Source organism: Panthera pardus, unplaced genomic scaffold (assembly GCF_024362965.1).
Source record: "Panthera pardus isolate Hobbes unplaced genomic scaffold, ASM2436296v1 HiC_scaffold_15, whole genome shotgun sequence".
Taxonomy (NCBI): Eukaryota; Metazoa; Chordata; class Mammalia; order Carnivora; family Felidae; genus Panthera; species Panthera pardus.
Window position 1 is genome coordinate 30,236,435 of NW_026526710.1, and position 17,842 is coordinate 30,254,276.

General features: G+C 45.7%; 1 protein-coding gene and 1 long non-coding RNA gene across 2 annotated transcripts in view; one reads left to right on the plus strand and one right to left on the minus strand.

The window, feature by feature from the left end:
• The window catches only part of MTCL1 (microtubule crosslinking factor 1), a 129,433-nt gene that overhangs the window by 62,119 nt on the left and 49,472 nt on the right, over positions 1–17,842 (minus strand).
• On the plus strand, positions 5,115–11,502 carry LOC128777062 (uncharacterized). Its single transcript, XR_008422216.1, has 3 exons — positions 5,115–5,214; positions 7,952–8,296; positions 9,100–11,502. It is a non-coding gene; the product is annotated as an uncharacterized LOC128777062 (long non-coding RNA).

Below are 17,842 nucleotides of genomic sequence, written 5' to 3' on the forward strand. Positions count from 1 at the left end.
ACGATGCATTTTAAACCTTAGAGACATTTATCTTGAGTCCTGGTAATTGGAAAATTGTGGCTAAAACATACAACACAGTAGTCGCAGCCAAACACCACAAAATAAAAAGGGAAGAAGATAATGCAACAGTGTACATTATCATTAACATGTAAACCGAAAAATGGAAAATCATGGCCAGCGTAAGACCAAGATTGATGCCTGCACAAGAAATAAAGTGTCCTTCCCCCAAATTATAGGAATCCTGACTTAGAGTGAGCACATACACCTAGGCACTCAGCAACACAACCAAACAAGACATGAAATACCGAATTGGAATCTACATTTCAGAAGCTTCTACCGACTCACTTAGTAGGTGACCAATAAGTGGCTCTTGGGCACTCATAACAGTTGAAAATCTATAAAAACGTATGTTGTTTGCCAATCAGAACCGAAGATAAGGTTTGCGTCTTATAAATACTAATCTGTTCCCGGCTCCCACTGGTCTGGAAAAAATATACTTAGTCCACTGAGAGAGGCAAATTATTTCCCAGTTTAACAAAAGAATACAAAAAAGTGAGAAGTACTTTGAAAAACAAAACAAAGCCAGGGTGCCCGGCTGGTTTGGCCTGTAGAGCATGTGACTCTTGATCTTGGGGTCCTAAGTGTGAGCCCCACACTGAGGCTCATAAAGCTTTCATAGAGCTTACTTAATAAAAAAGGCCAAAAAATAAATACGTATATACAAATCAGTGATAATGTTGCCCCTTTTTGGAGAAAATTAATCACTCATTTTTCTTCAGGAGCATGTAACATAAGAAAATATTTAGGACTTTGTTTATCTTTCAAACAAAAGAGCACATGAATAAAGTTCTGAGTTACTTGTGATACTATTTCCTAATCATCAGCCATAAAACCCTTTGGATCTTCTAAATGGACTCTGAGTATTGTTCTAATAATAAAGTGTGCGATTATACTATTAAAATTTAGGCACACATTTGTCAAAATTCAGTGACTATAAACTTAAGATCTGTGCATTTCAATACACATAAATTACTGCAAAGTATAAGTAAAAATTAAGTTCTAGTTAACGATGTACATTTAAGGAAAGTGAATTGGTGCCTCCATTTTCAAATATGTAAAAAAAAAAAATAAGAGGGCTTAACAGATTAAATCGATGGGTAAACAGATATAGGATAAATCAAATATAGTAAAATGTTAATACAGAATTTACATGGTGAGTATACAGGCATTCACTACAAAATTGTTGAAGCTTTACTATATGTTTGAAAATTTTCATAGTGTTGGAAAGAAAAAAGCATTCTGCGCATAAATTTCCAATTTTACTGAAAACAAGTTAATATGATATTGGCTAGCCATGAAAAATTATGGTCACTAAAAATTTTTCATGACGTGAGAAATGTTTCATAAAATGCTAATGGAGCTGCAGGATAAAAAAACATAAATTTAATATCTCACCACGATTACTTTTGTTTTTGACATATTTAGAAGCAAATACACCAAAATGCTAATAGGTCTTAGCAATGGGCAGCAGCGTCATGGGTGACTTCGTGTTTTTCCTTACAGATTTTTTTTATTTCCCTGTAACATTCAAAATTCATATATATTATGTTTTTCAAATCAGAAAAGTTATATTTTAAGGATAAGAGAACTGACCCATAATACAAACACAAATCGGAAAAGTTATATTTTAAGGATAAGAGAATTGACCCCTAATACAAACACACCCACTAAACCTGTGTTTGGCTGGGCTCCCCCTTCGGATGTACCTTTGGCCCTCAAGTGAGAAAGAAAAGAAATTAAGCTAAGGGATTAGCTCCCAGGCAGGATTAGCTGTGTCCTGCTGGAGATCATCAAGTAGATTTTCACACAGAGGACAAAGGAGGGCCTAATGGACATCTGGGGACAGCAAATGGATCTGAGATTCTAATCACCTTCCCCAGCTGAAGGCTTCCTCTTGGAGAGGCTCCCCGACCAGGCGGAGGCTGACCTGCTGACCCACGTCTGTCCTGGAGCCTTGTTATCTGAGGAGCTCGGCTCCGTTAATCATCCGCCAAAGGCTCTGAAATCTCAAAAGCATCCCTGGGCTGGCATTCTGCACGAAGTCAATCCTGTCCCGTTGGTTAAATCATCTGCAATTCTCATCTCCAAACCAGAGCAATTTGGATCTCCACCTCTAACACCAAGGCACGGTCTTGAGTGACTTAAGGGGAGAGTGGAGATGCCTGCCCCACAGTTTCATGACTTCTATGGAGCCAAAGCTCTCTCCGTTCCCTGTTAGCCTGCACCACCATTCAGGGGACTGCAAAAGATTCAGTCAGGCGACAGTAAGTGAGCTGCAGGGTGGGGGCAGGATACCACTTGCCCTTGCAGCAGGAGAAATCCCTAGGGCCCCAGGAGCTGTGGGGACACTGTTGGAAGGGGCAGGCCAGCCCTGCTTTCTGAGGTGGGCCAGCCAGTGAACACACGGAAAGAAACACGCTTCCAACAGAATGTAATCTGGGAGGAACGTCAGCAGGAATACTGGCCCTGGGCTAAGGACTGGCACAGAGCAGAGCAGAGGGCAGGCCCTGGGCAGCACAGCTCTGGGTTCAGGTGAGTCACGCTTTCATCATCTGTGGTGCTGTCATCTGTAAACACATGGGAAAGAAGCTTGACGCCCAAACCATGGGTATTTCTGCTAGCATATCACGTGGATGAGACAGAACACCTGCAAAGGCCCCGCTTCAGTCCACCGGGCCCCAGGCTCTGACAGGGACGGTGGCTGTGTCACAGAGCCCGAGGACAGAAGTGTCCTTTATGTGGACTCGTAACAGCAGTTTGTTCAGATGGCTCCTCCCGGGGCCGTATATAAATCCATTTGCACAGTCAAGCCAGATCCTAATGGCTTCTGAGTCGACAGAGGACAAGAGGGTTACTCAGGAAGCACCGTCTGCCTGCAAGCTTGTCCTGCCTCCTGCTCTGAGGCAGCTGCAGGGCCACTGCCCGCTGGGGACATCACTCATCTCTGACAAGCCTGAGGGCCTGCTCCTGACCCCCGCCTGTCCCGGGATAAGAGCAGATCTCCCTGGTCTCTCCAACCTTCAGATCCTCTGATTTCTCCCGTTCAGCAAAATCACTCCCACCGACAGCAGCCTGGGCTGGGAAGAGCGTGGAGGAGGAAGGGACACCACATGTGCCCACAGCACATGCCCACAGCACATGCCCACCTTACTGCTCACACTCTCCAGGATGGACAGCAGGAATGGTGGTACCTCACTTCCCAGAGGAAAGTGATGCTGGCGAAGGCTACCTGATGCGTCCAAGGCTGTAGGGCGAGGAGGCTACGCCTCACTTTGGGGTGTTCTCTCTGAAGCGCACCGATGAGGCCACTGACGGCTCAGCGACTTGGGGCTTTGCCCCAAAGCCATCTGTTCAGATGTCTCTGGCCCTCTGGGGGCACCACAGCAAGTTCGTGCACTTGGTGTCGCAGCACCAAGTTTCCATTCACCTGACGCCTCCAAACCTTCTGCAGGTTTCCAGAAGGAAAGCCGCAGTGAAGCACCGGCCCCTCTACTCCCGCCTTCTGTGCTTCTGCCTTGGCTCAGGGACACATGCTTGACCAATGCTGCACATCTACCTGGGGCGCCACGGCGCTTCAGAAAACCAGCTGGCGTCCACAGGAAGACCAAGTAGCCTGCAAATGGGAAAATGCTGGTGGAAAGGCCTTTTCTCATCCCAGCGGACGTCCACTAACTTTTTCTGTGTGCCACACAGCTCACGCTTCTGCAGGGCTTTGGTCACACATCTCCCTACTCCACCATTTCACCCTGACTCTCCTTGTAGAGATTTTATGTCTTCCTTTTATCGCCTGGAGTACTCGCACCTGAGAGATCTCAGAGTTGAGTGTGCAATTTCAATTGGTTTTAAAAAGCTTTCATAGTTTGGCTTTAAGAGAAACTTCGAGGGGTGCCTGGGTAGCTCAGTCGGTTAAGCGACGGACTTTGGCTCAGGTCATGATCTCACAGCTTGTGGGTTTGAGCCCCTCATCGGGTTCTGTGCTGGCAGCTCAGAGCCTGAGCCTGCTTCGGATTCTGTGTCTCCCTCTCTCTCTGCCCCTCCCCTGCTTGGGCTCTCTCTCTCTCAAAAATAAATAAACATTAAAACATTTTTAAAAAATAAGAGAAACTTTGAAAATTCGAATAAGACTTTTGTGTTCCAAAACTGGTCCACACCTTCGTGAATTTTTAGTTCTCCAGCAAGCATGTGAAAACACATATGTTATGTGTGTAAAAGGAAAGGTGAGTTAAGCATGGGCATTCATGGACAAATCTAGGTGCATCACTCATAGACTGTGACCCTATACTCGTTTCTTGAGCTCTTGGTACCTCAACTTCCCTATTTAAAAGCGGTAATAATATTAATACCTATTTTATATAAAGGTTTCTCGTAAGGACTATGTGAAACAACATGCTTAATAAGTGACAACCATGAAAAACAAACATTAGCTAAACCCCTATGATTCTTTTCTTGACCAATATTTTCAATTGCTAATCATCTTTTTTTTTCCCCCAGAGTAGAGAGTAAAAGCCATTATTACTCACTCCAGCTTTCTTCTGTCTGCAGGAGCAAGCCAATGTTCGCAAAACTGTCTTTTTCACTTTACATGAGAAATGTGCTTGAAGTGTGAACTTTTTCAACTGTGTGCTTTCTGTATATTCTTTTTTTGCATGTGTAATGGAAATTGGATATCTCAGAACTTTAAATTCTATCACAGGTCACATAAAATCTGTTGTGAAATATCTTGCTATTGTCTGTTACCAAGTCACAGAGGAAATTTTAACTGAAAAAGAAATTCTCTCTGGGGGCGCCTGGGTGGCTCAGGTGGTTCAGCATCCAACTCTTGATTTAGGCTCAGGTGATGATCCCAGGGGTGTGGGATCAAGCCCCATGTCAGGCTCTGTGCTGAACTGAGTATAGTGCCTGCTTAAGATTCTCTCTCTCTCTAAAGTAGAAGAAGGAGAAGGAGAAGGAGAAGAAGAAGAAGAAGAAGAAGAAGAAGAAGAAGAAGGAGAAGGAGAAGGAGAAGGAGAAGGAGAAGGAGAAGGAGAAGGAGAAGGAGAAGGAGAGGAAGAGGAAGAGGAAGAGGAAGAAGAAGAAGAAGAAGAAGAAGAAGAAGAAGAAGGGAAGAAATTCTCTCTCCCATGGAGTGGACGTTACTTCTATCATTTCAGGGAGGTGAGTAGGTCAGATTTTCCACAATGCACTTACGCACGCCAAGAGACACTGGCAAAGGTACATAGGATGAGTCAAACCACGAGGAGAAAAATGAGGACACCTGCTCTCCCTCACCGTCAGATCCTATCAGAGACTCCGTCTCAAAGGGAGGCCACCTTTTTGTTGACTGACAAGGTTTTTCACTGACATATTAACACAAAGTGAATAATAAGGTTGAGGGAGATCAGCTGAGCCGAGGGACAAGTGACAGCACGAAGCAGGGGACAGGGAAGTAAAGAGAAAAAGGATTATGAAAGCTCCACCACACGACAGCTTCTGTCTTTGGTTTCAGATGGAAACCGAGAAGCACCTAGAGTGTGAAATAAAATGTTCTGGAAAGACCTCCTTCTTGGTCATGGCATCAGCCAGATAGATGCGCAAATACAGAAATCTCATCTGGATATAAACAGACATCCAGTTGGGAAAAAAATGAGAAAAGAGAGATTATGCACTTTCCAGGCCCTTAGGGCAGGTCGGACCCCCGTGTCCTGCTCTGGCCCCATGTGGGAGTCCTGCTGGCCTGCCGCCTGTCTGTGCTGCGAGGGGCCCTCCCCCTGGTGTGGTTCTTTTCTTGGACACTGTCTCCCTCCTTCTTATTTCTAACCCCCCAATAATGTCTGGGTTTCGGTTCTCTGTTTTCTTCCACAAAACTGAAAACGGACACAAGGCCTGGTCACAAGATCTCCTTCACTCTGGGCAGATATTGTACATGTTGTTAAAAATTGGGACGTTTTGAATAGGCCTAATTGTGGACTCACATTCTAGGGTAGAGATGTTCTTCGTGCAGTTAGCAGGTTATTTCAGGCTACATAAAATGTAGAAGGCCCTAGCTACAAAAAAATAATTAAGAATAACACTGATAAGGAGGAGAAAGTATACACGGAGACTGAATTCTAAGGGAGCACAGGAGCAGTGACAGCGGTGACAGGCGGGCGTAGACACAGCTTATAAAGCCCCGCGGTGGGACAGGCTTTCTGTGCACATCCCGCTTAACCTCCTGTGTCATCTGTTTTATGCACGGTCATCTCCACTTCTCACCTGTCTTGAGAGCCTCAGACCTTGTGTCTGTTACTCACGCATAAGTGGTGATACCAAGTGGTATCCTTCTGCCATACCCTGTACCCCATCTGCTGATACCTTCTCATTCCTCCATCTCGGCTGCCAGTATTGCTCTTGTCTTCGTCCCTGCGGGGGGTGCGGGCAGCCCCCGTATCTGTCAAGAACAGAAGCCGCACATTTTCATCCACCCCTCTTCTCTCCTTACCCCACAACTGTAACATCCCATCCATTGCACATAATCTCTGATATTTGTCCTTCTCTCCTGCAGCTAAGAGAAGACTAGATCACCTTGGCCCTGTAGGCAGTCTCCTTGGTGGTGATGCCCCCCTCTTAAGCCATGCTCAACTAGTTAGAAATGTTTTCTTGGGCTGGGGGGCAGTATTTCCATCTTGTTTACACTTGTGCATTTGCCAGGTGGCTGCCTCGGGGGAGGGGACCACATGCTTTGTGTCTGCAGCCGCCACAGGCACGAGGGCAGATCTAACTACCAACATTACACAACACAGCACCAGAGATGCTGTTCAGGCAGCAAATGGGCGTCATTCACTGATGTGGCCTTACCCTTTCTCTCTGAACATCTCAACCTACAGACAGGTACCTTTTAAAAACACTAATTATCACGGATGCAAACGGATATTTGCACAGTAATGCTTACTGCATCATTATTCCCAACGGCCAAGAGATGCAAACAATCCAGGAGCTGAATGGATAAACAAAATATGCTATGATTCCACCATGGAATATTAATCAGCCACAAAAAGGAAGGACATTTGTGTGATACGTGGATGAGTCTTGGAAACAGGGTCGGTGAAATAAGCCAGATGAAAGAAAAAGGAAAAATATTGCGTGATTCCACTTATATGGGATCCCTAGATTATAGGCAAATTCGTAGACAGAAAGCAGAATAAAGGTTACCAGGGGCTCGGTGAGGAGGGAACGAGGAGTTACGGCTTAATGGATGCAGAGTTTCCGTTTGGGATGATGGAAAGTTCTGGAAATAATGGTGACAGTTGTATAACATTGCGAATGTCTCTAATGGCACAATTATACACTTAATAAGAATAAAAATGGTAAATTTTACATTATGTATATTTCAGCACAGTAAACATATATGTATCTGTACCTAAAATGGTCTAAGAGCCATTAACGAAGCACTCCAAATAAACCTCTATGGATTGTTATAGCTTATACTTCGGATGTCACTATAAGATCCCATGATTTATCTCACTTTCCATGTGTACAATACTATAGATTCTCCCTCTCCTTTTATGGCCAAGAAGCTAAGATTCACTAGTACTGTTTTTAATCTGTAAAACACACATTCAGATGGATTCAAACTGTTTATAAATGTTTTGAAGGGAGCTTTTAAACAGTGACCAAAGCTTTAGCCAGTTGTTTTCTCAAGAGGCCTTGCTTTTTTTTTTTTTTTTTTTTTAGCAATGGCACATTTAAAAACTTTATTATATCACCAAAGGTAATTTTTCCTCTACTGGCATTTTAAGTCCATACGTTTTAACCAACTACTACATCCATGTTCGCTTCATAAGAAATACAGGACTTAATTTCTCTGCAATCACAACTTATTTGTGGGGGGAAAAAATCTAAAATTTACCAGAATATTTGGATTTTTTTTTCATAGAGATAGAAAATCTTAAAACTTGTTGGAAGCGACACAGGAGTACCTTCCACAATACGTTATGTCTGTTTTCTGCATATACACTCAGAAAAACATTGCTTCTTGTGGAAACGTGGGAGGAAAAAGGAACGGAAGGAGAAAGCCGTTGGAAAGACTGGAGGTAAGACCGAGGGATGAGACCAGGGAAAAGGGCAAGCATTATGTTCTGTTCCTAGATAAGAGTTCTAGCTGAACGGTTTCCTCATCAGCCCCTGTGTCAACTGAGAGGTCAGGACCCTGACACTTGCTTTCCGGTGGGTCAGCAGGGCGACAAAACACCCCGCAAAGGATTGCCAACCACCGCATCAGGTTAGCAGACATGCTGCTTGATTCTGTATCTAACAACTTGTTCCAAGATAGCCAAACACCTTCTATTCGAGACCTGTCCTCCTCACAACACCTCAGTGGGGTCGGTGGTCTTATGTGCATTTTGTAGGTGAGGGAGAGAAAGTAATTCACCTGCCCCCACAGGTGGGACTTGAACACAGTCTCTCCAAAGAGCTGAGCTGCCTCTCTGCTGAGGGGGCTCGGGAGGGGAGGGGTCGGAGCCCCTGGCAGGCAGCTCCCCTCCCTGCTGACTGTGCTCACATTCCAGGTGGACTTGTGAGGTTGGCCCACGTCCCAGAAGAGAATGTGACAAAAAATAGTGCTGTGCCTGTGATAGTTTGGGGGCCCCAAAGGGGGCGAGGTGGGGGCTAAGCACCCCTTGCCCCACCAGAGTCGCTTCACGTTTATCTGTTCTTCATCATGGGAGCCGAGCTGGTCTCTGAGGACTCAGGGCCCCTACAAGCTCAAGCCCTTCAGGGCCCCCTACAGAAGCTGGAACCCCAAAGACCTTCCTGTCAATCGGGACACCCACAGCTCCCCACTGTGTCTCCCACTGTGCCCTCCTCATGCCAGGGCACCCCGCAAGACCCGGCTCTAGTGTTCTCTGGGTTACTGGTGGGCACAGAAAACCTATTAGAATAACAGTTTGTCATTTATGGACACTACTCTCCTCTAGAAATTTAGGCCAGTTACCAGCTTCTCTAAACACCCTGGCTTTGAGAGGACAGCCTTCTTTTAAGGATCTCACCACGGTGTTCTGCTTTTTAAACTTCCTGCCTTTCCAGGAAACCGCTTCCACATTGTGACAGATGAGAACCTCTCAACTCGCCCCCCCCCCCATTCAGAAGGGTCGCAGAGGGTCCTGGGGGTGGGGGAAGCGGTCTCATATGCACTAAGGGCACAGAAAGAACCCATCCTCCTGTGCGTTCTTGGCTGCATGGAAGAAATCATAAGCGACTCGTGAACCTCAGGGAGTGTATTCCAGCAATCCGTGGGGTCAACAGTATTCTTTCAGAATTCCTCCTCTGTGCCGCCAGAGACCAGAGACGGCCTGTGCATGGGGACAAGTACCGAGCTCCAGGAAGGATCCCGAAAACATCACAATTTTTTTTCTGCCTGGAGGAGAAGCAGCATTGTCTTTTAGCCCTTTTACCACACAGATGAGCTTTACAGAGCGGGCGCTCAGCAGCCTGTCAGGAGGAGTTTAAAAGCACTCGACGTAATATGTGCGTGTGATCTACTTAAGTCTTTCCACTCAAAGGCAATTCTCCTCCCAGATGGATCACAAATGCAGAATTACAAAACAGTAACAGCGCCCCTTAATACACTCTCCAGACCTCTCGACCTTTTATTCTTCTGTTCCTCCGTTATTACTATCCTGGACTGGTATTCTGGAGGAGGCATTTCAACTGTATTTCACTGCCTGCAGTAAGTGGAGAAAAAGAGGAATCTACAATGTTGGTATATTCAGCCCTCTTCGTCTCGGTTTTGAAAACCCTGCATCTGGTTTCCCGGGCTATCAGCACAATCTGCAATAATTGTTTCGTCCCTTTGCGTCACTTAAGATTATCTACATGTTATGTGATCACAAACACCTAATAACCAAGAATTTACAATTCATGCAGGTCCCTGGCTCCCGAGAGGTGAAAGCGTGCCCAATACAAAATAGGCATCAACAATTTGCAGAAAAACTTCCACTGCGCAAAGTAACCCAATCGTAGCTCAAGTAAGACCGGACTTCTATAGATTTAGCAAGTCTTAGGAGTTTAACTAGCATCTTAAGGCAGAGTGCCAAGCTCATCACAGATGAGATTAATCAACCTGAAAAACGTATCCACTGTCTTTAGCCCAAATCCTACAGATGAAGAAAAAACCCAGGTGATGGGCACCGCTGTAATCCGCAGAAAAAAGAAAACGTCACGTGAAATTATCTTCACCTAGAAAATGTGAAGTGAGCCACGGTTAGGTAACTGGGAAAATCTCTCTGGTGTTTTCTGGCATCACTCTTGAGGGAAGGCTTAGCAGAGTGGGTGCCACCATGCAAATTATGAGTCACCGTTGAAAAGACTTCCTTTTACCTTTCTTGGATGAAAAGCTGACAAACCAGTCTTTACACCCTTGTTTAGCCAATTCCATTGTTATAAAACCAGTTAAAAAAAGAACATCTCTATCAAACGAACAGGTGCATTTTATTAATAACACTAAAACCAAAAATGACAGTATTTAATACAACAAAAACACATTCCTTTTAAAGAACTATGGCACTTTATCAGACTGCCTATATTAGAAGACAGTATTCCACTGAGCTATTGTGATATATAAGAAGTCTATATTTGATCTTCATTGGCATTTGTTCTTGGAATTTCCTAAGTGATTAGAGCAATGAAGATGGTCTTGACATTCATAATAAACCCCTGTCAACCTGAGTTGGTGTTAATGAGGTGACTTTTGGAAAGCTCCTAGATCACCTAAGGATGGGGGCCGATCACTAGAAGAACCACCTAGATAATCGGAGAACTTTCGGTCCCATACCCAGCCCTTCAGGAAGGAGAGAGGGCTGGAGACGGCCAGTGATGGAATCAACCACGCCTACATAATGAAGCCTCTGTCAAAACACAAAAGGATGGGGTTTGGAAGGCTTCCACGTGGGTGAACATGCGGACAGAGCATGGATGCTCCTCGTCCCCCCATGTACCTCGCCATTCATAAAGTATGTGTGATCTAGTAAGTAAGAGATTTCCCTGAGTTCTGTGAGCCGCTCTGGCAAACTAATCACACCTAAGGAGGTCGTCGGTGGAAGCTCTGCTCTATTGAGGGATGGTCACAAGCACAGGTGGCAACTTGGACTCGCAACTGGCGTCTAAAGGGGGCAGAGGGCAGTCTCGTGGGACCGTAGGACCGGATGTGTTCTCCAGGTAGACAGTCGGAGCTGAGTCAGTTGCTTGGTGGTATGGGAAAAAAAAAACCCACATGTCCGAACTGGTATCAGAATCAGAGCCTCACAAACCGCTTCAAAAATGCCAACAACCTCTTTTTACTCGATGTGCATCTCCAAACATACCTCTGTGTTCTGCAATGTTTCCTGGGTTGGAACCTGAAGGCTTAACTGTTTCCCGTCACACGTCCTCGGGACTTCGAAGATCCTCCTTGGCAGTACCGCACTTCACCTGTTCCCAGGTGTCCCTGTTCCCTGGCCTTCTCTAGGTTTGTTACTGACCTGTATTTCCTGTGAATCACTTGCTACAAAGTCTACTGGGGGTTTTACTGGTCACTGGGACACACATCTTTACTCTTACAGTGCCCGTTGGCTATTTGGGCATCCTCAGGGAGAGAGTCCCGGGGACATGGAAGGTTTCCAGGGACATAAAACTTTCCCTGTAGAAGGGAAAACTTCAAACAATAAATAAGTGGAGTTAACCATTATGGGTGATCATGAGGTTCTAGACTCCCGGAAGTTTGGAGTCTAGTAGGAGAGCACGGAGAGGGCCCACAGGCCTCAGGAGTGGGAAAGCTAGCATTTCTAATTCGCAGTTACTCTTTTAGAAAACATATCGTACTTGTCCTGCCTTCTTAAATGAAACTTACAGAATACAGGTCAACCTTGTCCTCCTATCTGGGGCTCCGTTACCAACTTTTGTGGGGACCCTGCCGTGGGTTCTCTGGCTGACTATACCCTAAGGCCAACACCATCTCCTCAATTATTAGGGCGTCAGTGGAGCCTTTCCTTCACCCCGCTCCAGCCTGTCCCTGCAGGTGTCAAATCAGCTGGGGGCTGGGGTACTGACCTCGGCCATTTTAAGCAGTGGGAAATCCAGCTAATATCAGGACGAAGGGCTCCAAGAGGAGACCTTGCCACTAAATGTATCCCTTGGCATTCCAACAGCTCCTTTGGGGCTTCAGGGGCTTTCCTTTTGTTTCTTTCTTTTTTTTTTTAAAGCACTCTGGGATTTGTGACCATGTTCCAGATGTGTAAAGCTGACAGCATCTGAATTTCAGATAAAGAAATTCTCATCATTCACAGTTTATCTTTTCTCCCTCTCCTGATGTCTCTGAATGTTTCTTTTCTCCAAAAAGTTTGCCTTTGTCCTTCTGTATTGCTGACAGTCTACAGAATGAGAACCTCAATCTCTTGCCGTTGATACATAGAATTCTTTTTCATGGCGAGTTACAGCTGAAATCTCAGTGTTCCCTAATGGAACTGTGACAAGGGCCAGAAGTCACCAAACTGCCTTACGACCTCCCAAAAGCCTGGTGACCCTACAAAAGGGACCACAGCACTCAGGTGCTAAAGCCTGAGCATCCCACCCCCCGGGACAGAGCTGTCTGCTCTCGCTCCTTGCCTGCTCATTTCTAATTCTGAATACAAGTCTAACAGAACAGATGAAAAGAGTCATATTTGTGTGAGGTTTTATGAGTTGCTGTATGACCTCTACCTCAAGCCCTGTTCCACGCACAACTCCCTGTGAGCGCACTTTCTGTGGACTTTAGAGGACTGTCTTCTCTGCAGAAGTGGTAGTGTGTCTTTCAAAGGTGTCTTAGGCATTAAAAATAGTCATGACCCATCACAAAATAGGTCAGGTCATCCTGGGGGCCCCAGAGAGATGTCCTGGAATTCTAAGCAGCCATCTTGGCGTCAGGAGGATTTTCTGGGACAGAGCTGGTCCCAGGAAAAGTGAGGAGAAGGGCAGGACGTGCCCATCAAACGTCCTTGGTGGAAACGAAGCCTTGCTCAGCTGCAACTCTCCCATCAAGGGTAACAATCGCATGCGCTGCAAGCATCAGGGCTGCAAAAATTTCTTGGCCACCACCCACCGCTTCCTAAATTTGAGCTTGATAAGCAAGGTAATCAAGGACTGTAGACCAGTTTTTCTGGCCCATGTGATACTTTTCATCTCAAATAAATCCTGGTTTACAAAACAACAATAATGACAAAAACCAAAGCCCCAGGAGCACTTGCAATGCTGGGTTGGGGTCAGAAGGATCAGAGGCCTGAGTCTGGGCCCTTGTTGTGTGACGTCAGGCAAGTCCCTTGGCATTCCCGAGCCACGCCCTCCCGCGGGTAGGCCAGTTAGCTTTAAGACAGCATGAAGGTGAGTGAGGAGTGGCCTATGGTGCGGGAGCATCTAGTGTTGCTCAAATGTGCTGTATCCTTCTCCAGCAACCTCCACGTAAAGCTACCTAGGGCCTCTAAAGTAATGTTTTCAGTGACTTTCAAGTGAAGTGCTTCCCTCCCCAGTAGGAGCAAACGGTGAACTGGTTACTCAAAGCCAAGGGAGGGAGATTTTTTGCTACTGTCATGTGGAAAGGACCAAAGAGCTGGGGCAGAATTAGGGAGAGTTGGGTTTTTATTTTTCACATGAGCTCCCCCTGCAAGCTTTTTTCTTCCCACCAAAAAAGCCCGAAAAACGAAACCCCATTTCCGTAAATACTCCTACGCTTGGCACATCAGAGGGACGGAAGCAGAGAGAAATGAAGAAAAAGGGAGCATGGAAGATATAGAGACCCGGCGGGGAGGGGGAGGCAATATCCAGTAGCGGGCATCTTGCAGAACTACACGCACCTGTGTTATAGCAGTTGGCAAGGGTAGCGGCTGCGGCTACAGGACTACATACCAAGGAAGGAATATGTAACCATTCTCGATTAAAAATGTTACAAAATGATTTGGTTTACTTTTCCCTCTGACATCATTCGTATTTTATTATTGAGCACTTGATAGATTTACTTCGATTGTTCCAGGTAAGCCTGTCTCATTATTCTAGTAGGTTACGAAGCCAAGGGCAAGGCCTGAGTCATCTACTGCCTCCATATTCCCAACAGCACCTGGTGGAATGTTACACACGCAGGAGACATTTTATAGGTGACTGTTTAAAAATAAGAGAGAAAGGAAGTGGGGGAGACTTTTTTTTTTTTCAAATAGTTGCTTCTCGTGGTCTGTAGGAATAGCAATAGAATTTTCAGACAGTTTGAAAGAAGAATTCCTATATATTTTAAGTTTTAAAAATATATAGGCAAATCAAAGGCTGTGAAATGGTTCTTTCTTAAACAGATGCAGATTTTAAAACTCCTCTCAGATTTCACCTGTAACAAACATCGCGATGCTTAGGTGTTTATATCATTAGGAGACCGTCTCCACGGGTCTCTCACATTTCCACACGTCTTGCTGGATGTACCAAGGACGCAAGGCTTGGACCAGTCCTTACCTGGACCGTTTCCCAGGACTGTGCTTGCAGGAAGCAACCTCGAAGGATGAAGTTGCATCTTTCTCTGCAACAAAGAGGTGTGCTTACCGCTGCTATGAAAGTGCCCCCCCCGCACCCCGCTCAGTGTTCCCCAGCTGCAACACAAGCCCACTGTGTGCACAGCATCTATCTGGGCCCTCTGGGTCCTGCCCCTTGCACTTGAGGGCAAGGGGGGGCTGGGCCGCTGATGCTGCCTGATGCAGCCTGACTAAGAAAGTCCTCTCTGACACAGGAGTCTCGTGTCTTCCATCAGTATCCCTGGAACAGGAACAGGCCAGCTTAGCTACTTGTAACTTTGGTAAAAGCAAAATGCAGATCTGTCAGTATCTTATTTCAAATAATGTTGGAGTGTCTCCAGTTGACTTTACAGTTGAATAAAGGAAAACTGGGTTAGAAGGCCACAGGTTTATAACGATGGAATTTAGCATCTGATACATATACAGATATTTAGTATGTGATACATATACACATAGGTATTTTTTTTAATGTTTACTTATTTTTGAGAAAGAGAGAGAGAGAGAGAGAGCGAGAGAGACAGAGCGTGAGTGGGGGGAGAGCATAAAGAGAGGGAGACACACATCCAAGGCAGGCTCCAGGCTCTGAGCTGTCAGCACAGAGCCCAACACCGGGCTCGAACCCACAGACTATGAGATCATGATCCGAGCTGAAGTCAGGCGCTAAACGGACTGCGCCACCCAGGCGCCCCTAGTATCCGATATTTTTTAAAGTGATTTTAATATTTTGTAGAAACTGTCCGGCCTACCTTGGGTTCTGCTACATCCGGTTCTGGTGTGTGCACAGAAACTCCTGTCTGGGACATGCACATCTACCCAGCGAGGCATCCTTGCCTGACCAGGTGCATCTGGCTTATCTGACTCGACTTTCATCTCTTCTTGAGCACCCCCCCCCCCCCCCCCCCCGCCATGGCAATGCTGAAGGCAAATGGTTTTGTAACCATTTTACTGTTTGGGTCAACAGTAAAAACTGAAGTGCAACCAGCCTCTGCCTCTGGCCTGGGACCACCCTTCCTCCCCGTAGCAGTAGGTCAGGATGGCCATGTTGGGTATGGCGATGCTACATACCTTTGGCTGCTTGCCATCTATGTTCTAAGACCTCCCACATCCTGGTCGTCTATGGCCCAGCTTATCCCTCACTCACGGTATACTGAGCACTGCACGAAGCCCAGCACCACCTCACCTCCTCCCTCTTGGAGGTCAGGGGCTATGTGCTTCCTCAAATAGCCTACATGCCCAGCAAGAGGGTGCCTGCACCCCAGCAGCACTTTCACAACACTTGATCGGTGAGTGGATCAACTTGTCATCCTTTCTACATCTCTACATTGGCGACACTGTTCTTCAATATGCCGTTGGGTTTAAAAAGTGGGAAAGCAGCAAGTAAGATTTTTAAACAGTTAGCCCAAGAAACTCAGAAGTGCACTGTGTGTGTGACATAAAAACGACAGCACATCTGAGACTGGAAACATCCCCACTCTTTGCTCAATTTGCTACTCTGGGTGCTTTCCTCGGAGGCAGAGAGCCAGATCTGAAAATTTCCTCCGAATCAAAGGTGGGAAAATAAGTACCAGTTGCTAAAGCAAGCCATAAAACTTAAAAACTGATTTTCTATTTCAAAGCTATCAACTATCAGCTCTCTTTCAGTTATTATGCAACTAGAATGTGAAAGCTTAAATGTTAGAAAAGTTTAACCAACTCTACAAAGCTACCATTCAGTACTTCTCATACGCAAGTGATCTTTATGAAGCCATGATATTTACACATCTTGCTCAGAATAAAAGTACAGACAGTCCCCGACTTATGATGGCTTGACTTAATGACTTTTCAACTTCATGATGGTGAGGAAGTGCTATGCCTTTGGTAGGAACTGTACTTTGAATTTGCAATGTGTGCCTTTTCCTGGGCTAACGATGTGGGATGATCCTCTCCTGTGTGCTGGGCGGTGGCAGTAACACAGTGCCTGGTCAGCCACGCGGTCATGAGAGTGAATGACCAGCACGCAGCCATTGTTGGTCACTTCCAGCATAGTATTCAACCAATTACATGGCATGCTCAATACTTGCTATAAAATTGGCTTTGTGTTAGATGATTTTGCCCAATGGTAGACTCGTATAAGTGTCCTGAGCGCATACAAGGTGGGCTGGGCTACATTGTGACATTTAGTAGGTTGGGTGTATTAAATGCATTCACAATTTATGATATTTTCACCTTATGATGGGTTTATTAGGACACAGCACATCATACGTGTAGAAAATACTGGAGGATGTTTAATTTTATCTCGCTCTCCAACTCAACCCTGACCTCGGCGTCTTTTCCCAAAGCAGCCCCCTCCTCTCTGTCGACAAGACGTCCCAGAGATTCAAAGCACCGGAATCCTCTCAAGCTCTCCCCTTCCCTTCCTTTTGGTCTTACAGGTTCATTCACAAGCCTCCTGTGAAGACACCTCCACTTTTATCATTCCTCCTCATCTTCAGCTTCACCACCCTCACAGCCAATTGACCCAGGTCAGTGAAACGATTTTCCAAAGAGAATCCCACTGACTCCGTCTGTCCCAACTCAAAGCATTTCTAATCTAATACAGTCTCAACATGACAACGACCAAAAAAAAAAAAAAAAAAAGGCTATTTTTCATTGCGACGTCTCCCTCTTCTAGAAAAGCTGACGGCTCTCTTGAGCCAGCAGCCAACCCCACTTGTGCTGCGCCTCCCCCGTATCTCACCCCAACACCTACCCCAGCCTGCTGTGGATCTATGGGATTCAGAACAATGAGAAACTTTGTCCTTGACTGCTTAGGGGCATGTAGCAAAACCCCCAAGAACAAAAAGCAATTGTTTTTTACTGTTCATTTATCGGAAGGAAGCATCAAAAACAGCATCGCGGTGAGAAAACATGATGCAAAATTTAAGCTACCTCGCTACAAACCAACATCAACCTATTCTGGAAGGACTGGGATGGCCAACTTTTGAGACAGCCCAGAACAGCAGCAACAGCATTACCAGTATCCCCAGAAGCACAGATAAAATATCACGTGACACTCTTGGGTGGCCACTGAAAGAGGCATGTTTAACGTCTCTGCACACAAAACTCAAAACAGAGAAGCAAGCAGCTGGTAGAACACCCCTCTGGAGCCTCCTTTTGACAAAACACACACAAGCTACGGCCAAACATGTCAAAAATTCCTTACAAACATTCAAGTCCAAGTGCAGAGTCAGCAGCAGCTTGAGCCTTACAACCTTTTTGTTGCACAAATATTCTCTTCTCCAGAGAATCCAGAC